Here is a 23,020-nt window from a genome sequence, read left to right as displayed (position 1 = left end):
GAATTATGGTTCATGACAAGAATGAAAGATGTCGCAACAAGACCGTGCCCACCAACTCCCCTTCATGGAAGAGGAGAGGACCCAGTACGACATCTCCTTGGAAAGGCATTTCTACAACCAACTAAAATTTCAAACCATCCATAACATCGAGAAACTAGTGGCCAAGGAGGAAGCAGCCAAGAGGGTCGTAGAGCAATGCAACCTCGTTAAGTACCTTGAGAAGTTCACACAAGAGCCTGACCACACAAAGTGTATGGAATTCCTCAGAACTTACAACCCAGATCAGGAATGTCGAACTATAACAGTGGGAAGGGGGGAGAAGGCCAAATAGGTACATGTACCCTTGAACCCAGTCTTGGTGGAGAAGGCACTAGGGTTAGAGCCTAAGGTGGAGAAGAAGCAGAAAAGAGATATCTATGCCATGCTTAAGATGAAGAGGGAAGAGGTGCTAACCAATGACAGCATCAACATCCAGGATATCCCTGACGCTGAAGCCCACATGCAGGCAAAACTGGTGCACTCACTATTCTCTAGCCAGCGCTACAATTCCCTCATGCATTGGATCAACGTGCATGTGTTGGAGAACCTAGCAGCTTGCACCCTGGATGAGGTTGGCTGGAATGGCTATGTGCACAAGACCATAGACCACGCAACAAAAGCACTAGCCTTGGGGAGCAAGCCAGCAGGCAGGGAGTCCCCAGCCTCCAAAAGCACTAAGAGGAAGAAAGCCTCAGCCAAAGCCTCTTTCATTGGCTATGGAAGTGTTTTGACTGCCCTCATCTAGGAGGCAGTAAAAGAGGCATGGGATGCAGAGGAAGGAGAAGGAGAAACACCTGACAAATCACCCCCCCACCAGGACCAAGAGTTGTCTAGTATGACAGGAGCGAAAGTGACAAAGAAGGGGGAGAACAGAAGGAACAGTCAAGCAAAAGGCAAGCAAAGAAATCTAAGAACAGGACAAAACAAAAGAAGAAGTAGGACGAAGGCCGCAAAAAGGAGAAGGAAGACTTAGAGAGAGCAAAAAGGGAATCCCTCAAAGAGAAGGAAGAGAGGGAGAAGAAGAAGAATCAGGAAGCAGAAAAGTCAAAGGAAGAAGCCAAGAAGGTGTCAAAACAGGAGGCCAAAGAGAGGAAGAAGAAAGAAAAGAAAAAGCAGATAAATTGGAGGAAGAATCTAGGAAAGCAGAAGAAGAAAGGGAGAGAAGGGATACTGAGGAAGAGGAGGAGATGAGAAGGAAGGAGGAGGAAGACATGACCGAAGCCATGCGTCGGTCTATAGAGCAACAAAGCAGGGCATATGACCTAGGAGCTCTATGCCTGAATAGGGAGTAGGGGCGAGGCTCAAGCACGCAGGTGTCGGAGATCATATTGCCAGCCATCATTGAAGGCAAGGGTAAAGCCCCCATCCATGCTATCCCAACCCTCCTGGTGCCTACCAGCAAAGCAGCCACCCTCACCCCAAGCACCCCCACTAGTGCCGACGTCTTGAACTTTGTGGCTTGGATGCAATATTTCATCAATAAAGAATTAGCCCAAGGGAAGAGCATGGAAATCATGGCCACGGGGCAGAAGAGGTCGACCATAGATGCCAAATCTAGACAAGATCCAAAACACTAGAAAGTGGAGGCCTCAACCACTCCGATCCACACGACGATGACACCATCAGATAACTATGACGAATATGTTGTTGAATTGCTCTCTCAACTAGAGAAATCTAAAGAGGAGAGCAAGATAGCTGTGGCTGAGTTACCTGCAAAAAAAGAGTCAATAGCTACTTTTTAGCTTGAAAAGACCCAACAGATAGCCATGCAACAAAAGGAGATCTTTGATCTCAAACAGGAGTTGAAGGGTAAGGACGACAAGGAGGAAAGCTAGAGGTAGCGGCTGGAAGATGAAAATCAAGAGTTGGTAAAAATGCAGAGGGAGTATAAACTCTTGATCATGCAACATGCAGAGCTAACCACAAAGACTGATCGAATCAAACGAGGCATGGAGGAGTTTACCGCCAAAGAAGAGGAAAGGAAGAAAGAGGAAGAACAACATCATAAGGAGATGGAGACCATGAATGAGAAGCTGAACTTAGAAAGAAAAGAGTAGGAGAGAATGAGCAAATAATTGAAAGACCAGGAGAAAAGACTCATAGCTCTGGTGCAAAGGCAGGGGGAAGGCATGGAGGAAATGAAGAAGAGAGTCGAAGAATGGGTGGGACAGAATGAACGGAGGGTGAAGACCTTGGCGCGTCGCTTGGCATGGAAATAGAGAAAATCCTCGTAGAGAGCAGAGCAGAGGCCGCCCAAGTAGCCTTCAACACTAAACAAAAAGCCTTCTTGAATACACTAATGGATACCACCTACTCAGAGGAAGGGGAGTCCCTCGAGGTGGCAAAGAAGAAACAAAGCATAGCCCACAAGGACTGCACATGCCACCCCAAGCCGATGTCATGGGGCTGAGCCTTGATGATCAACGGAAGTATTTCTTGATGGCTGGCCTAACCCCCCAGGAGGTCGATGCACTAGGCTTTGAAGAGGAAACACAGTAAGTATACTGACAGAGGGATGAAGCTGAACTCCAATTTGATATGGGTAAATTTAAAGAAGAGGTGATTCCACAACCCCCCTTGCCACATTCCCAAGAGCAGCCATCAATTGACACATCTGGGGAAAGGCAAGCCGCCCTCAGGGAAAGGAGAAATAAACTGGTGGAAGAAACCAGGAAACAAATGAGAGCCAAGTCGGTCCTGCAACCATTCGCACCCCTACCACCATGCCTAGATGACCTCCCAGCAGGTTTCCATGCTAAATTGATAGTTTGAGAGCAACAGGAAAGGGACAAAAAACCCTTCTCCTTTAGCTTCCTTCTCCCCAATAGCTTGAGGAGTGTCATGCCATTTAAATTAGTGGAGGAAGTGACTGCGATTGAAAGCCGACTAGGCTAGCAATGGTTGGAAGAGAGAGAAAAGAATCCCACTCTCTGGGGGACCGAAGAGGCAAACTTTTGGCAGAATAAGGTCTTTGAAGTGCCACATTCTGTACAAGGCTATAACTGCTAGTCCATGTGGAGGAGACGGGTGTGTGATGTTAGCATGCTCGCCTGGATGGCCTTTTGCAACACCTTACCCTATGAGAGGAACAACCCTACCTTTATGGCGTACCCTTGTAGGGTAGGAGTGGATTTTGACGCTACCCTCCATGGATGCTATGACTTCCCCATTATCTATAATCCTAACTATGTCTCTTTTGAACAAGATCTCACCTTCATCTTTGAAAGCCTAGATGTTTTCATGACCTGCTTCCTTGCCAACTTTTCCTTTTGCCCCGATCTAGCCTTCATAACCACATGTAACTACCTTAGGCTTCTTAAACTCTTACTTAAGCAGGACCCTACTCCACAAGAACGTGGCCTCCCACCCCTCTTTTTTTCTCCTAACACCATTGGTAGCTGCGCCATATGTGCTTGATGATGAGAGCTAGCCTTCTACCTTCTGTAACGTGCCCGCTTGTCCGCTTGTGGGACACGTCTTAGCAGCCCATCGGGAGGAGTGTCTAGAAATCATTAGTTCAGAATTTTTTACTTCCCCCCTCTCTCCCCGCCAACAGCACGTCGGGGAGAGAGAGGGAGGGAGTGATGGTGCTGGGGGGCATGCAACCCCCCAGGTGGGAGGGGTGGCCATGCCACCTACCTCCTCTCCTCCCCTATATAAGGGGAGGCTTCTCCCCTCCCCTAGCAGAGAGAGGAGGCTATGCCCCCTTCCATGCACATCACCGCCCCCTCATCAGCTGCTGTTGTAGGGCCTTGAGGCCGGCAATTGAAGGTTTCCCCCTCCTCGCGCGGTGACGCTGCACACCCCTCCCTTGGGCCTTCATCCATAGTCTCCAGGCGCTGCCAGGGGCCCTCTGAACGGCGCTGTCCCCCTGCATTTCCATTGCAACGGCAGCCGTGGGCTGACGTACTACTCCACCACCTAGGCAGACAACTTAGCCCATGTTTTTCCCCCCCGTTGTCCTACTGAAACAGGCTCTAGGGCCTTCGATCATAGTCACCCCTGTTGATTAAACGCTGCGGAACCCTCCCGGGCCCTCCAAACAATCCGCCTCCCTCCCTAATTACCATCCAGCTTGGCCAGTGAGAAGAGAAAGTAGGAGTGAGAGAGAGAAGAGGAGGAAGAGGGAAGAAGGAGAAGGAGAGAAGGAGGAGTAGGGAGAGAAGGAGAAGGAGACAAGAAGGAGAGGGAGAGAGAAGGGGAGAAGAGGGAAAGGAGAAGGAGAGAAGAGAAAGAAGGAGGGAGAGAGAAAGAAGAAGGAGTGGGGAAGAGAAGGGAAGAAGAGGGGGAGAAGGAGAAGGAGAGAAGAGAAAGAAGGAGGGAGAGAGAGAAGAGAAGGAAGAGGGAGAGAGAAGGAGAAGGAGAGAAGAAGAAGGAGAAGGAGAGAAGGAGTGGGAGAGAGAAGGGAAGTAGTGGGAGAGGAGTGAGGAGAGGGAAGAAGGAGTGGGGAAGAGAAGGGAAGAAGAGGGAGAGAAGGATAAGGAGAGAGGAAAAGAAGGAGTGGGAGAGTGAAGAAGAGGGTGAGAAGGAGAAGGAGAGAAAGGGAGTGGAAGAGAGAAGAGAAGTAGAGAGAGAGAGAGTAGGGGAATAAGAGAGAAGGAGAAGAAGAGAAGGAGAGGGAGAGAGAGTAGGAGAGTAAGAAAAAAGAAGAAGAAGAGAGAGAGAGAGAAAGAAGGAGAAGAGGGGAAAAAGAAAAAGAAGAGAGAGAAAGAAAAAGAAAGAAGGAGAGGGAGTGGAAGTTGGTAAGTAATCGCCACAAGTCACCCAAACCACTCCCTCGGCGAAGGACCCCATCTAGCGGTCTTTCCCACCCGAATGTGTCAACCTGGTCCAGACTGCCCAATCTCTGCGAAGCGAATGGCTCCCAAGAAGAAAGTCGCGGGAAGCGTAGGCGCCCAAGCTACTGGTAATGTTGTAGAGGTGAGCAGAGCGACCAACGCCGCACATACGAATCAAGCCCAGGTTAAGCTTCAAAATTAATTAAGAATTATTTTCTCGTGGAAGGGATGAAAGGATTGATGACATGCATGGAACAAGAATGAGTCTTAGGGTTCTGTTCACTCTAAGTACTAAGTTGCATGTGCAAAACGGTAGAGTTTGGAATTCGCATAAGATCTTATGCAAGGAAATGATAGCTTTTACTCACATAAAATGATAAGGTTATAGCCTTACTTCACATAAAATGATAGCTTTTTAAACCAGTTCAGTGCATGAGTAGTCATTTAGAATTCACGTTTTGCGATCATGGTTTTAAAAGAAACACATGAAATGTTAAGTTCTGTTCATGAGATACACTTGCATCGTTAGACAAAACCCTAGACTTTCATATACGTAAGTCACATGTGATTTGATGCATTAGAAATAAGTACTCGTTGCTAGGATTAAAGAGAGATAAAAGTTGTTAGGAGGTACAACTATACTAAATGCATGATGGTTAAGGCTGATTGGGAAATCTTGCATAGAACCGCACTAAAAGAATTGGAAGGATTGCATGCATCTAGACTGCATCTTGAAAGTCTAAATGGAGAATTATGTGTTGCCATGTGTGTTAACTGAGCTTAGTTGGGTTGCGAATAAGGCATGTCCGTTGCTTTGACTAACTAGCTAATGCTTGAGTTAGGGACTAAGATACCCTAAGGTAAAACCCAAAGGAAAAGGGCAAGCATAAGTCAACTTACCAAGACCATTTGCTTGCGTAATCTTGTTTGAAATTATTGGGTTCTCACCAAGTCGCGAAAAGACCCAAGATCGGATGCTGGGAGCATCCGAGGAAAAAAGGAGTCACACCCTAGCAGTCGATCGTACAAACGACCTCCGAAATGTTCGTGCTTGTACTTAGGTACATTATTTGATCTCTCTGCTCAAGGAACTAATTCAAAGAAAACACTTAATGCTTCAGGTTGAAAGCCTGGAGGGAGAGGTAGGGACAATACCTTTGACTGTCTGCCTGGCCGTATCCAAGGGGGTTGATAGCCGCGCCGGGTATATGGACCTAACCCGCCGTGAGAGGTCTCTCCGTGGGTGCTACTTGGAGCGGGAGGACGCTTGGGTGCTAGGGGACCCTTGCCTCGAATCCCGCACAAGGGACCGACGTGACTTGAGATGGGATCTCGAGGCCCGTGTACTAGTCAACTGATGGACCTAAAAACGGGCCGGCACTGGCTCATGCACTAGCCGGGCCTCGTCACTACGCACAAGACAACCCCTCGGCCTCGCGGCCAGGAGCGTCTATCAAAATCTCTGCCTCCCTAAACATTGCGTTTGTAATACGTTGTAGTCCAACTGATCCTAACCCAATATTACTCCTCAGAGGGAGTCCCTTTCACATAGCCAAAAGGCTCGAATCACATACACATGGGGTTCCTCCTACGGCTAAATGCCGTCAACCCTCTGCGACTCTCCTACACCTTGGGGATTGGCCCCTCAGTGCGTCGCTCAACATTTAGACATTTCGCACAAAAGTCGCTCAAGGTACCAAATAAGCGTGTCCAGGAATGTACCATTGTCCTTACTTCTCTTTCCCCTTTGGGACCCGGGTCTACCTACAGCCTGGGTACCTCACTGCCTCTCAACGTAGGTCATGTTCTAATAAACCAATTACAATGCATGTCCAGGAGCTGGTCACTGATATTTTTAAATTCTTTTCATGCTCTATGCATTTGGTGGATGCCTAGTGCTCAAGCATTTAGCAAACCAGTATCGTGCACAAGTGCAAAAACATTCTTTTAATGGTTTCCAACTACCGTTCATGCTTCGTTGCATGGGCCTAGCACCGAGGTGATCCTCGTGCTACTAAGCTCTTAATTTTAATTATCATCCGTCCTAAATGCTATGCATAGAAATCAGCAACTTTCCCATCATCTCACACGGCATTTAGACATATTTCAACTCCTCTACCCTTCCCCGTTTAAATATTGCGTCGTTGTATAGGTTTATGGGCATTTTACCATCATTTTATGTGAAAAAAACGGAAAAAGACACACTAGAACAAGAAGGTGGGGTTGAACTGAGGCAAATCCTCATGCTTCAGTCCCCACAAACATTCACAAACATTGCTCTTATTTATCCTTATTTTTCGAAACCCAAAATGTAGTTTTCTCCTATTTTTTAGGGTTTTTTCATCATTTTCTTGTATTTTCTCTTATTTTCTTGCATTATTTAATTATTAAAAATTCAAAACAGGTTATGGGCTATGGCCCTTAGTTCCTTCTTGCAAAAAAATGAAAGTTTAGTTGATGTTCCTATTTACTTCTCCATTTTTATGCCAAAACCTATCATTTTCCCTTGATTTTTCATGTTTTTCGTGTTTTAGCATATTATTTTGAACCACAAGATGCATATTTTTCTGATTTTTTGATTAGGACCAGCAAGAACTCATAGAAAACAACAACATGAACAATTTTTATCCCACATGAACAACATTTCATCAATCAAAAGCTATAGAATCTCAAATTTTCTTTGAAAATTTTAAATTACCGCTTATTTGCGTGTTTCGGGTTTTATGTCCATGCCTGCAAATTTGGAAATCAGCAGCACTTCACGTCCAGCACAATCACCAATCACCATTTCCAGCCCGTGGAGCAATCCGATCCATGCCGGACAAGCCTCCATCATTCTTTCTTCTTCCTTCTTCTCCCCACATGAACTTGCCTTTAGAAGAGAGAGAGGGAGGAGAGAGAAAGAATGAAATCAGAGATCTTCAAAGAGGGCATCATTGCACGAGCGAAGGGCGGCGATAGAGTCAGGGTTCAGAGGGAAATGAAGCCCCATAATCATTGTGGGGGGTTGTTTGTAGATTGCCATCTCCATTGATCAACAATGGGGCGCAATTTTCGGCGCCATGTTGATCACGACTTCTCCATCTCTCTCTCTCCACGATTTGCATCTAACATTTCATGTGACTTTTAATCTTGGGCTCCCAAGAGTCACTTACTCATTTGGGCCAAATTTTGTCCACCCCTTCGCATCTTGACCGGTTTCTTGGCCATTTCCCCGTCCGGACTCGGAATCGAGCTCTGAAAAATCCTGAGCGTCCGGCTTAGCATCCCGCATTGGCTACTAGCTCTTGTCAACCTGCACGATTTTCTGAAAAATTATGAAAAATCAACAAGTGTCGCTCGGGCGCCTTTAAAGTACTTTGACGCTTAAAATCGTCCTAGATCGAGCCGCCGCCTTTGACATTGAATATTTTTCCCTTGATATTCATAATTTTTAGCTATTTTTAAGCACTTCCCGTTACCTAAATTTCGCTCTCATTGGAGACCATGGGATAGGGCGACTCAGCCCGTCGAATCCACGAACATATCTGCACATAAACAACCAAAGAAGCATCAAATTGATACAAAACAATTATATAATAAAACTCAGCACAATGCTCCCCCTCCCCCTGGACAGAACCAAGGCATGACATCCACAAGGAATAGGCCTAGCATCATCTAATAGAAGATCCGAAGTGAATCACTAACCAGCTGCTCCAACACAGCCAAACCAAAAAAACCTATCAAATAGGTTGCCCTAAATGATAGTCTGAACTACTTACCAACTAAAGACAACACAACTAGGAGCTCCTACAAGGCGAGGACTCCTATAGCCTGATCAAAGAGTATTTTCCTTCAGTACATGTCTTCGTTTAGGGTTTGTATTGGATGAACATACTTAGGCATGTAAAAAGGAGGGAGCTGAGCGTAGTGACCCAAGGAGAACAGGGCATCGGCCTCAGGACCTGTCTCGGCACCCAAGAACCTACCAAGCCCTCGCAAGGCGACACTTAATCCTTTTTTAATGCTCACTTTTATTTTTGCTCCAACCTTCCTTGTTTTGTCATCATTTTTTCTTCAGCAAGAAGCCACCCCTAGGAAGACAAGGTATCGGCCCCGGGTCTGATTCGTCCTGAAGAACCTACCAGGCCTTCACAAGGCAATGATCAACTGCTTATGTATTTTCATTTGTTTTCTTTTTCTTGGGATAGGGGTTAGAACCCCTTTTTACACACCTTCGTATTTATATTCATATTTTAGGATGTACAGAGTTTATTGGCATTATTATGATTATCTTCTGGCAGGCTTCTCTAACTGCCTCACTACTAACAAGAACTCCTAGCACGGCTGCCTAGCAGGTTAGCAGAACAGGGCCACTAGGACATCCTTCTAAAACAGGTCTTTCGATACCTGACAATGTCTTTACAGGAGGCAATGACTACTCTGACCTCCCTCAAACATACTTAGCCTAAACCTGGGACTTCATGCCTTGGTTGCCGGTCCCCAACAAAAATGTATCCCCTCGACAAGCACAAATACACATATAACAGGAAAGAAAGGTACTCGTAAAGGAGGAATATCACCTGGATTGGCCGCAAGAAGCTTCCATCGCAGCAAAGGCTCCTCCAGGCTCCACCAAAGTTCATGAACCACGAAATCTGTCCAGCACAACACTTAAAACAAAAACCCGATTAAATGCACCCGCACTAGACAGGGAAATGGCCCTCTTGGCCTAATGAAATCAGACATTTCACTACAAAACTGAATCGGCCCTCTTGGCCTAATGAAATAAAACAATACTACATAATATCCTCCTGGAAACAACCATGATAGACATCAAAGCATACCATTCCCAGGGGAACAGAGGTTCATAGCCCTAAACTAGGTGCATTAAATTATGACCTATCCCTCCTGCGTATATCGCAAGAGGTGTTCGCATCACATATCGTCTAACCAGTCTATGGGTCCCAGATAATAAAGGGAGATGAGTCTCGCTTACCCTCTGCATCACCCAAATCAACCATCGTCTGCCAAAGAGGGCATGTTCAGAAAGCATACCCCACAAACGACCAGGTCCTGTCTCACCATCAATAGATATATCGGGACAAGGGCCACAATTAAAGAAGAGGTCTTCTTCATATGCAAAATTAGCCAAAGAATCGGCAAACTGATTCCAATTCCGTGGAATTAGCTGAAAAGACACTCTATCGAATTCGTCTAGCAGGGCTATGGCAGTATGATGATACATGCAAAGGATGGGGTTTCGTACCATGTACGTCCCATTGAGTTGATTTAAAACCAACTGAGAGTCCCCTTTCACCAACAACTGGAGGATACCACCCTTCTTCGCAATATTCAAACCCATAATCAGGGCTTTGTATTCTGCCATATTATTGGTAAAATTCACCCTGAGATAAGCAGCTAACTTCATGACAATGCGTCGTCGGGGGTCTCGGATGACAACTCCTACACTTCCTTTTTTGCATGCACCCCTGGACGCCCCATCAAAGTACAAGGTGTACGTCCATAAAGGGTTTACATATCCCGCCATCCTGAATTCTACTCGTAATTATGGTAATCGAAATTTAGCATATTCAACGGGTGGGCTGTAGGCTCCATCCCTCCATCATCATTGAATTCAACAGGGATGCTCGTCAAAATTTGTAGGCAGTGATGGTAGAAGACCTTGATCTCCCAAATAAATGTCCCGCCTTCTTGCTCAATCACCTTATATCCTTTGCTCCACCAAATGAGCTTTCCCTGATGATACCTCTGTTCTAAATATGGGTGTTCTAAATAAGGGATCAGACGACCCATCAACCTCTATCACGATTTCCTTGCAGATGTTTGATCGATCTTGCCTATACCTGCAAGGCAGTCATAGCATTAGTGCAATCAGAAATAATAAGGTTTAATCTTATTAAGATTAACCTTATTTTTAAATTCTATCCCCTCAAGGTCAGCTAACAAGAGTGTGGATTTATTCTTTCCTATCCTAACGATCCTATAGGGCCCATCCCATTTAGGCTCTAGCTTGCCTGGAAATAATTCACGTCGTGCATCATAATACAGAACAAGCTGTCCTTTCTTGAAGGTGTATTTCTTGGCTTTGAGGTCGTGTAGCTGCTTCATTCGGCGCTTCACCACTTCTTGGTGCAATAAGCTCTACAACTTAATCTCATCTAAATGTGCCAGTGTCGTCAAACGCTCAAAAAGTGCGTCTTCATCACTCAAAGAATGATTGATGGCAAACCGAATAGTCGGCAGCTCAATCTCTAAAGGCAAGACACACTCCTCCCCATATACTAACTTGAACGGGGTATGGCCACTGGCTCGTTTGAAGGTCGTATTATAGGCCCACGCTGCCACGTATAACTTTTTATCCCAATCCCATTTCTTTTCCGACACAATTTTGGATAGGATGCCCACAAGCTGCTTGTTGGTACTTTCAACTTGCCCATTGGCTTGTGGATTATATGGGGTTGTCTTGTTATGCTTTATTTGCCACATCTCTGTCAAACCTTTAATCACCTTATTTAGGAAATGAGTTCCGCGGTCCGACACTAATTCTTTCGGCGGACCAGACCGGCATATTATCTGCTCTAAAAGGAAACTAGCAGTTTCTGTAGCATCATCTTTCCTTGTTGCACGTGCTTCTGACCACTTTGTGAAGTAGTCAGTTGCGACAATGATGTACCTCTTTTGCGTAGTCGACGATGGAGTAATAGGACCCACAAAGTCTATTCCCCACTTCTCAAATGGAAGTATTGCCATAATAGGGGTGAGTATCGTTTCCTATTCTCTCGACTATCATGTCGTTGGCAAATATCGCATCTCTTAACATACGCAAACGTATCCTGAAAGATGGCGGGCCACCAATAACCTGCTCTTAAAGCTTTCAGTGTTGTGAGCCATCCAACAAAATGGCCACCGCAAGCAGAATCATGGCACTCTTCCAAAATGAATGGCACCTCGTCAGGCATCACACACCGGCGATAGATATCGTCAACCCCTTGCCGATATAATGTACCTGCGATCAAAGCAAACTTTAACGCTTGCTGCTTAATTTTCCTTTTCTCAGCCTTAGATAATTCGGATCTCGCCTCTCCTGTTGATAAATAATGCGTTATTGCAGCATACCAGGAGGGAATAGATGCCGTATCTATTTTAAATAACAACTCCATGTCACTGCCTTCAGCCACAGATTCTTTCGGCTCCCCAAAGTCCACAAGACATTCCATGATGCCTTGCAACCTTGGTGGCTTACTCCTGATTTCATAGTCAAATTCCTGCAAAGTGATCAACCACTTTGCTAGATGATCAGGCGGCTGTATCTTATTCATCAATAATCGAAGCCCCTCCGCCTTCGTATAAATCATGACTTTCTCATAGAGAATGTAATGCCTGAATTTCTTGGTCCCAAAGACCATCGCTAGACACAATTTCTCCATGTAAGTATAATTGATTTCGGATACCCCTAGCTTCCGACTGGCAAAAGCAATCGGGTGGTACCACTTCTCTTCCCAAATTTGGGCTAAACAGCAGCTGATACTATACATCATGGTTGCTGAAAATATATAAAACACCTCACCTCTTTTAGGTGCTTTTAAAACGGGCGCTCTTGCTAGCTCTTGTTTCACATCCTCGAATGCTACCTTACAAGGGTCACCCCATACAAACGAACAGCTAAAGGACAATAAATTTGTAAGCGGCAACGTTCTTTCTGCTTAGGCGTTGATGAATCTACGGTAGTAACCAACTGAAGACAGAAAGCTATGAACTTCCTTCGGAGTGCGTGGTGGACCCATGGCAACTATAACTTTGACCTTCTCGGGGTCTATCGCAATTCCTACCGAACTGACCAGATGACCCAGCAATAGCCCATAAGGTACTCCAAAAACACACTTCCGTGGGTTTAAGGCGATGCAGAATTGTCTACAGCGCTCAAAGCATTTTCTTAGAATGATCAACTGTCTCTCTCTCACGGTGGCAGCCCCTAAGTCATCAATAAACACCTTCAACTCTTTAGGGGATATGTCACCGAATGTCTTATCTGCTGTTCGTTGCCACGAACCAGGCGCATTGCATAAACCAAAGGCCATCACATGGTACGCAAAAGTACCAAATACAGTGATAAAAGTTGTTTTCAACTTATCCTCTTTTGCAATTGCCATTTGGTTGTATCCTACAAAGCAATCCATAAACAAATATATCTCCCTACCCGCTAATTGATCCAAAATCTGGTCAATAAATGGCAATGGGTAGTAGTCCTTAATTGTCTGCTTATCCAGCTCCCTAAAATCTACACATAAACGGATTTGATTATTCTTCTTCTTTCTAATCACGACTGGCGAACACCATTCCGTGTGTTGCACAGGAAAAATCAAACCTGCTTTTCGAAGCTTTTGTAACTCTTCAAACAGGCCGTCCCTTAGTTCGAAAGGCATACGCCTTACTTTCTGCCGTACAGGACGACTGCCCTCTTTCAACGGAATTGTATGAACAGCAAGACTAGGAGGGATGCCTCTCAACTCATCATAACTCCAGGCAAAGATATCACGGAATTCCTGGATCAAGGCCACATAGTCCTCCCTTTTCGCTGAGCTGAGCATAGAACCTAATTTGATTGGCCGCGAATCATCAGGTGTACCAAGGTCTAGCTTGATAACATCTGCATCTCTTATACGATCTTGGCCCTCTATCGGCTCGTTCAAAGTGATCTGATAGATGTCCTCTGTGGTGGATCCCTCTTTGGACTCATCACTCAATGATGTCTCACTGCCAGATAAATCTTCTAATGTCTCCAATTCTGTAGAAGATAGAGGAGCTCTCTCACTCTGCGGGGACTCAGGATAAGCATCAACCACCACACGCTGGGCACCTCTGCCGAATATTAGTCGACCGGCAGGTATATCTACTTGGCAATCCGCTTGCAAGATCCAAGGTCGTCCGAGTAATACTTGGTAACTTGGCCGGCCTGCAAAACGAATCACCCTAAAGTCCAACAGGCATTCTACATTTGCAACAATGACATGGACCTTAGTAATGCAGCCTTCCAACTGTCTCAAACTATCATCTGCCATTCTGAGAATTGTGGAGGTATCTTTCTAGATCGCAAGACCCAACCTTTCCATCAGTTCAGAACTCATAATGTTAACAGATGATCCCGTGTCGACAATGGCATAATCTACTAATATCCCATCGACATAGGCTGCAACCCTTGGGCAATGCTTCTCAGCATGCTCGAACCAGTCATCACCAACTCGCGCAATACCCAAAGGTTCTACGATATACCCAGTACGTAGGATCTTTCTAAATTCCTTGCGTACTCCTAGGGAAAGCTTAATAAGCTATAAAAGATTCACATCTGGCTTGACTTCGCAAAGAGAGCTCGCCAAATCGAATTCATGATAGTTCGATAGAGCTCGCTTTTCACGCCAAACCATCCGCTCTTTAGGTCGCTGAACCGGCTTTATTGCCTCTTTCTTAACTTTCACCTTCTTCTTTGGTGGTTCCTTATTAGCTTTACTCCCTACGGGCTTCAAAGGTCCCCCTTCCATGGAAGGATCCAAAACTTGCGTTCCTTTGTTGCCTTGTTTAGGGTTTCCGTCGACAGGCTTATCCTTGTCGGCTTCTCTACCCTTTTGATCTCTTGTAAGTACAGCTCGCAAATTAGAGGTTTTAGCATCGTTAACGCGTACAGCCTCAATTAAACTAACCCCACTACCACTAGGTAGCTCCTCCACTGTAGTCTTTGGTCGTTAAAGTATTTGTTTAGGCCCATCTTCTCGTTGGGAATCACTTCCTTGGGCACGATGATTAACAGGCCCTGGTTGCCGACTACCTCGCTGGAGGGAACTGATCTTACTCCAGCAAGTAGCTGCTAAATAGCCGGATTTTCCACAGATGTCGCACTTAACATTTGGGCAATTTCTTGGATAGTGCTGCCCGCCACACCATTTGCAACTAAACCTCAAAGGTGCACCCTCCTCTGGGTATCTACTTCCTATTAAATTTTGTTGTTTTTTAAGGAAGTTGACGTCAACAGCTATTTGTCGATACTGCTCCGTAATCATGTCGGTATAATGCTTCATCATGTCCTTAACCTCGCCAAGAACATTGGAAGAACTCGACTCATAGCCTTGGTCATTACCATGTCGTTCCATCGGCCTAACAATTTGATTAGGCACTGGTTGTTGAGCCACAGGCATGGTGTTAGGATTGACCGCCTGGCCTCCACTACTTGGAGCCATTTGACTGCCCGTAGGCACCGACATGCTAGGGGGAGCTGGTAATAAAGGCACATTCTGCATCATGTTCCCTCTCCCATTAGGGTTAGCCATCGCTATCCCTTGACCACTACTGCCATTGGCCATTGCCATATTGTTTCCCAATACTAAACACATATTCGAATTGCCTCGAGAAGCATAGGCTGCTTGTAGTCGGGATTCCACCTCTTGTGCTCGTGTAATGGCAGTATCTATATCCCCCAAGGGAACACTACTCAACTGCAATTGGATATTAAAGTCCAAACCATGTAGGAAATATTGCAATTGGGCAGCTGCGGGGATAGGAATAGAGGTGTCCAACTTACAGAAAACCTCTTTTATCTTCTTCGCATAAGCACGAATATCCTCGTGTGGTTCCTGGCAGGTCACGTTGAGTACACGCAACCAATATTGCCCACCCCTTTCAGGGGCAAACTCCCTTCGAAAAGCTCCATAAAATGCATAAATGTTCAATATGGTTCCGGCTTCTAAACCATGATACCATATAGCGGCTCTTCCTTTGAGAGTCATATTGAAGAACATCATTAAATGTCCTTCTTCTTGGATGCAACAGTTAAACATCAGCTTTTGAAACTCCCTAATGTGGAGTTCCGCATCTTCCTCAACTAGCCCATTAAAAATGGGTAGCGGGTAACCTAGAGCCGGCAAATCCGTCGTTCCTGTTGGAATTGCAATAGGCTGCGCCATGACGCGGATTGGATTTGCACTAGGAATAGGGGACGGTGGGGTTACACCTCCCGTACTTGATGTAGACTGGCTTATGGAAGGAAGGGGAGCACTAGAGCTCCCACCTTCTCCTAACTTGCTGCTTGTGGCCCCAAGACCACTAGATCCACTCCCTCGTAAGGGTTCAGCACCGCTACGCTTAGGGGAATATCTCCTAAAAATTTCAGCACGTCACCTAGCTCTTTCGTCTCTTTCTTGCTTTTGGATTTCTGCTAGACGATGCTTATCAATAAATAACGGATCAATCTCAGTATTCTTTGGCATAAACTACTAGTTGGTCCCTAAACAACCAGGATTCGAGAACCGCCACTTTTAAGCGGCTCCTGGTAGACGCACCACTGATGGAGCTAAAAACGGGCCGGCACTGGCTCATGCACTAGCCGGGCCTCATCACTACGCACAAGACAACCCCTCGGCCTCGCAGCTAGGAGCGTCTATCAAAATCTCTGCCTCCCTAAACATTGCGTTTGTAATACGTTGTAGTCCAGCTGATCCTAACCCAATATACTCCTCAGAGGGAGTCCCTTTCACATAGCCAAAAGGCTCGAATCACATACACATGGGGTTCCTCCTACGGCTAAATGCCGTCAACCCTCTGCGACTCTCCTACACCTTGGGGATTGGCCCCTCAGTGCGTCGCTCAACATTTAGACATTTCGCACAAAAGTCGCTCAAGGTACCAAATAAGCGTGTCCAGGAATGTACCATTGTCCTTACTTCTCTTTCCCCTTTGGGACCCGGGTCTACCTACAGCCTGGGTACCTCACTGCCTCTCAACGTAGGTCATGTTCTAATAAACCAATTGCAATGCATGTCCAGGAGCTGGTCACTGATATTTTTAAATTCTTTTCATGCTCTATGCATTTGGTGGATGCCTAGTGCTCAAGCATTTAGCAAACCAGTATCGTGCACAAGTGCAAAAACATTCTTTTAATGGTTTCCAACTACCGTTCATGCTTCGTTGCATGGGCCTAGCACCGAGGTGATCCTCGTGCTACTAAGCTCTTAATTTTAATTATCATCCGTCCTAAATGCTATGCATAGAAATCAGCAACTTTCCCATCATCTCACACGGCATTTAGACATATTTCAACTCCTCTACCCTTCCCCGTTTAAATATTGCGTCGTTGTATAGGTTTATGGGCATTTTACCATCATTTTATGTGAAAAAAACGGAAAAAGACACACTAGAACAAGAAGGTGGGGTTGAACTGAGGCAAATCCTCATGCTTCAGTCCCCACAAACATTCACAAACATTGCTCTTATTTATCCTTATTTTTCGAAACCCAAAATGTAGTTTTCTCCTATTTTTTAGGGTTTTTTCATCATTTTCTTGTATTTTCTCTTATTTTCTTGCATTATTTAATTATTAAAAATTCAAAACAGGTTATGGGCTATGGCCCTTAGTTCCTTCTTGCAAAAAAATGAAAGTTTAGTTGATGTTCCTATTTACTTCTCCATTTTTATGCCAAAACCTATCATTTTCCCTTGATTTTTCATGTTTTTCGTGTTTTAGCATATTATTTTGAACCACAAGATGCATATTTTTCTGATTTTTTGATTAGGACCAGCAAGAACTCATAGAAAACAACAACATGAACAATTTTTATCCCACATGAACAACATTTCATCAATCAAAAGCTATAGAATCTCAAATTTTCTTTGAAAATTTTAAATTACCGCTTATTTGCGTGTTTCGGGTTTTATGTCCATGCCTGCAAATTTGGAAATCAGCAGCACTTCACGTCCAGCACAATCACCAATCACCATTTCCAGCCCGTGGAGCAATCCGATCCATGCCGGACAAGCCTCCATCATTCTTTCTTCTTCCTTCTTCTCCCCACATGAACTTGCCTTTAGAAGAGAGAGAGGGAGGAGAGAGAAAGAATGAAATCAGAGATCTTCAAAGAGGGCATCATTGCACGAGCGAAGGGCGGCGATAGAGTCAGGGTTCAGAGGGAAATGAAGCCCCATAATCATTGTGGGGGGTTGTTTGTAGATTGCCATCTCCATTGATCAACAATGGGGCGCAATTTTCGGCGCCATGTTGATCACGACTTCTCCATCTCTCTCTCTCCACGATTTGCATCTAACATTTCATGTGACTTTTAATCTTGGGCTCCCAAGAGTCACTTACTCATTTGGGCCAAATTTTGTCCACCCCTTCGCATCTTGACCGGTTTCTTGGCCATTTCCCCGTCCGGACTCGGAATCGAGCTCTGAAAAATCCTGAGCGTCCGGCTTAGCATCCCGCATTGGCTACTAGCTCTTGTCAACCTGCACGATTTTCTGAAAAATTATGAAAAATCAACAAGTGTCGCTCGGGCGCCTTTAAAGTACTTTGACGCTTAAAATCGTCCTAGATCGAGCCGCCGCCTTTGACATTGAATATTTTTCCCTTGATATTCATAATTTTTAGCTATTTTTAAGCACTTCCCGTCACCTAAATTCCACTCTCATCAACGGGTGGAACTTGGAGCAACAATCCCATAGATTGCTGGGATAGCCTTTGGGCGTGAAATTGGATGTACTCTAGGATTTTTTAAAAAATAAATAAAGAGCAATTATTGGAGAAAAAGAAACTTGCTTGGCATTGTCTTTGTGTTAGTGCCTAAGTTACGTGAAGCTCCCATGATTAATTTGTTTAATTATGGAAGCTGATTTTTCATGTCAAAACGTAATGTGTTAGGTAATTAGATAACTAAAGCAAATTGAGGAAAGTGCGATGGGTGTGACTTAGGTCCGTCCTACAGAAGGGTGGTCTCGGTTAGCGGGGAACTTTTCTCAAATGATGAGATAATAAGACAATGAAGACCTAGTATCAGTAGATGTAGAATTTTCGGTTTATTCTATTTTAGGGGAAAGGAATGGGACTATGCTATATGGCAAAGAGGTTGACCTTCTAATCCCTCTCGTTTTCCATTCTCCATGAATCAAGTGCAACATGAATCCACTTCGACTCTGTTGTTCCTATGCAAAGTGGTACATTGGGAGCTCGATGCTAGCTCCTTCCTAGAGATTTTGCTGATAGGAAAGGAACCCTGACCTCAGGTTGATCCCAAGTGGGAACGACTGGACACTTTCGCTCGGGGTAGACTCGAGAAGACCTAGATCGCAAACCGTGTGTCATTCCTTGCGAGTGCCAAGTGGAGCCTTCTAGACCCTCCTCCCGATGGGCTGCTAAGACGTGTCCCACAAACGAACAAGCGGCCACGTTACAGTTGGTATCATGCATATCTACTACAACCATAATAGAGTTGTATCCTCCCTGAACTTGGGGTAGGCCAACAACAAAGTCCATACTAATGAATTTCCATTTCATTTGGGGAATGTCAAGTGGTTGCAATTTTCTTGGCATTTTGACATGTTCTGCCTTAATGCGTTGATAACCATTCCGTGACATATTTGAGGATGTCACCCTTGAGCCTATCCCAATAATAGCTCTTCCTAATTGCATTAAGGGTCTTGGCATAGCCAGGATGTCCTGAGAAAGGGGAGTCATGGGCTTTCCAAAGTATCTTCTGCTTGAGAGATTGGCTTGCAGGGATACATAATCTTGTCCTAAAGTTGACATCCACTACTGACAGAGAATTTTTGATACTTTGTCTTTAGCTTCGGGTCTTGATCCTTGACAGGGATCTCCCTTAGCAATTTCTCATAGACTGGGTCATGACATGCCTCTTCTCTAGCTAGCTCAAGAATTGGGTTGTTTGACATTGATACCTTTGTGGCTAGTGACCTTGCTGTTGATGGATCTTGTAAAATAAGAGAGTTTATAAATGCCTTGCGACTGAGTGCATCGGCAATTACATTCTCTTTTCGAGGCTTGTATTTGATTTCAAAGTCATATTCTTCTAGCACTTTGATCCATCGACGTTGCCTCATGTTGAGCTTATTCTGGGTGAAGATCCATTTAAGACTCTTGTGGTCCGTCACTAAGGAAAATTTGTTACCTAGCAAGTAATGTCTCCAAAGTTTGAGAGCATGGATGACAGCCAACATCTCCAGATCGTGGGTAGCATAATTCCTTTCATGGCTCTTCAGTTTCCTTGAAGAGTATGCTACGGGATAACCTTCTTGAATAAGCACACATCCTAAAGCAAGTGCGCTAGCATTAGTTACCAGTTCAAACTCCTTATTAAGATCAGGAAGTTTTAGGATGGGTGCTAATACTAAGCTTTGCTTTAGCTTGTCAAAGTTGGTCTGTTCGGCAGGTGACCATACAATTGCTACTTGCTTCTTTAGTAGATTAGTCAGAGGTGCTGCAATCAAAGCATAATCTTTGATGAAGATCCTGTACCATCCTGTCAATCTAAGAAAGCTACGTATTTCTTTGACAAAAGTTGGTGTTGGCCATTCCAGAATGTCTCTAACCTTGGCTGGATCTACTGAAATTCCTTCCGCTGATACAATGAATCCCAGATATTCAATTTATCGCTTGAAAAATGCACACTTCTTCTTCTTGGCATAAAGCTTATGTGCTCATATTGTTTCAAGAACAATGCGAAGCTGGGGTTCATGATCTTCCTCCTGTTTAGAGTAGACTAGGGTATTGTCAAAGAAGACGAGTCAACCAAGTCATTGAAGATATGCTTAGGGCATACTGTTGTTGCGAACCCAAAACGTGGATTCAACATTTGCCACTGGCTGAGTTTTCCTAGAATGCCTCTTACCAACAAAGTATTCAGATGACCCCTTTTCAAGCATTGTATGGGCACGATTGTCGTACTCCTTTGAGCTTCTCGGATCCAACCCTGACGGTAGAAGCTTCAAGGCAGATGCTGGAAGACATGGATGATCAAAGGAAATCAATAAGACAAGGCATCCAAGCTGCCAAGGTAAGACAGAAGGCTTACGCAGACTTGAAACGGCAAGATAGATCCTTCGTTGAAGGTGATATGGTCTTCATCCGCGTACACCCTAAAAAGAGTTCACTATCCTTGGGAGAGTACAAGAAGCTAAGTCCAAGGTATTGTGGACCTTATAAGATCACTAAGTGCCTAGGACCTAATGCTTACAGACTACAGCTGCCCGCAACCCTAAAGGTTCATAATGTATTCCATGTTAGCCTATTGATGAAAAATTATCTACCTAATCCAAATCATGTACTTGATGATCAACAAATTGTAATGCCTAGCCAAGGAGTCCTTGAGCTATGGCCTAATAGAGTCCTGGATGTCAGGGAGAGGCATTTGAGGTCAAGGACCTTGAGAGAATACCTCGTCCAGTGGAAAGATTATCCCGAAGAGGATGCCACCTGGATGGACGATACCCCCAGGTCCTCTCGAGATGAGGACATCTCGATTCCTCTAAGGGGGAAAGAATGTAACGAGCCATAGGAACCCTCCCTTGAAATTTTAAAAAGAAAAATAAAAATTTTTAATCACTAGCTCAAATTTTTTTTACTCCCCCCCTCCCCGCTGACTGCACGTCGGGGAGAGAGAGAGAGGGAGTGATGGTGTTGGGGGGTATGCAGCCCCCCAAGTGGGAGGGGTGGCTATGCCACCTACCTCCTCGCCTCCCATATATAAGGGGAGGCTTCTCCCCTCCCCAGGCACAGAGAGAGAGAGAGAGAGAGAGAGAGAGAGAGAGAGAGAGAGAGAGAGAGAGAGAGAGAGAGAGAGAGAGAGAGAGAGAGAGAGAGAGAGAGAGAGAGAGAGAGAGAGAGAGAGAGAGAGAGAGAGAGAGAGAGAGAGAGAGAGAGAGAGAGAGAGAGAGAGAGAGAGAGAGAGAGAGAGAGAGAGAGAGAGAGAGAGAGAGAAGAGGCTACGCTTGTCCATACGTCGCCACCCTCCCCCCCGTCAGTTGTTTGCTGCTGCCTCGCTTGATGGCCGATAGAGGCTACGGCCCCCTCCCTTACGCCCCCCCGTCAGCAGTTGTGTATGGCCTTTGGGTCTCCGTCTAAAGGTTTTCCCATCTGTTCTGCTAAAACGGCCGTGGGCCTTCGACTATAGTCAACTCCCTTGTTTATTAGACGTCGCGGGACCCCCCTGGGCCCTCCAAACAAGCCACCTCCCTCCCTGATTACCATCCAGCTCGGCTAGTGAGAAGAGAAAGTAGAAGAGAGAGAGAAGAGGAAGAGGGGAGAAGGAGAAGGACAGAAGGAGGAGTAGGGAGAGAAGGAGAGGGAGGGAGAAGGGGAGAAGAGGGAGAGAAGGAGAATGAGAGAAGAGAAAGAAGGAGGGAGAGAGAAAGAAGAAGGAACGGGGAAGAGAAGGGAAGAAGAGGGGGAGAAGGAGAAGGAGAGAAGAGAAAGAATGAGGGAGAGAGAGAAGAGGAGGAAGAGGGAGAGAGAAGGAGAAGGAGAGAAGAAGAAGGAGAAGGAGAGAAGAAGGAGTGGGAGAGAGGGGAAGGAGTGGGAGAGAAGGAGTGAGGAGAGGGAAGAAGAAGGAGTGGGGAAGAGAAGGGAAGAAGAGGGAGAGAAGGAGAAGGAGAGAGAAAAAGAAGGAGTGGGGAAGAGGAGTGAAGAAGAGGGAGAGAAGGAGAAGGAGAGAGGAAAAGAAGGAGTGGGAGAGTGAAGAAGAGGGAGAGAAGGAGTGGGGAAGAGAAGGGAAGAAGAGGGAGAGAAGGAGAAGGAGAGAGGAAAAGAAGGAGTGGGAGAGTGAAGAAGAGGGAGAGAAGGAGAAGGAGAGAAAAGGAGTGGAAGAGAGAAGAGAAGGAGAGAGAGAGAGTAGAGGAATAAGAGAGAAGGAGAGGGAGAGAGAGTAGGAGAGTAAGAAAGAAGAAGAAGAAGAGAGAGAGAGAGAAACAAGGAGAAGAGGAGAAAAAGAAGAAGAGAGAGAAAGAGAAAGAAAGAAGGAGAGGGAGTGGGAGTTGGTAAGTAACCGCAACAAGTCACCCAAACCACTCTCTCGGCAAAGGACCCCATCTAGTGGTCTTTTCCACCCGAACATGTCAACCTGATACCCGTTAAGGTTCAGACTAGCCAATCTCCGCGAGGTGAATGGCTCCCAAGAAGAAAGTCGCGGGAAGCGTAGATGCCCAAGCTACCGGCAATGTTGGAGAGGCGAGCGGAGCGACCAATGCCGCACATACGAATCAAGCCTAGGTTCTAGGCTTTAAAATTAATTAGGAATTATTTTCTCATGGAAGGGATGAAAGGATTGATGACGTGCATGGAACAAGAACGAGTCTTAGGGTTTTGTTCACTCTAAGTACTAAGTTGCATGCACAAAACGGTAGAGTTTGGAATTCGCATAAGATCTTAT

This window comes from Lygodium microphyllum, chromosome 10 (genome assembly GCF_053477565.2).
Source record: "Lygodium microphyllum isolate KBCC chromosome 10, Lygodium_microphyllum_v1.1.10, whole genome shotgun sequence".
Classification (NCBI taxonomy): domain Eukaryota; kingdom Viridiplantae; phylum Streptophyta; class Polypodiopsida; order Schizaeales; family Lygodiaceae; genus Lygodium; species Lygodium microphyllum.
Note: the sequence above shows the minus strand (reverse complement) of the source record.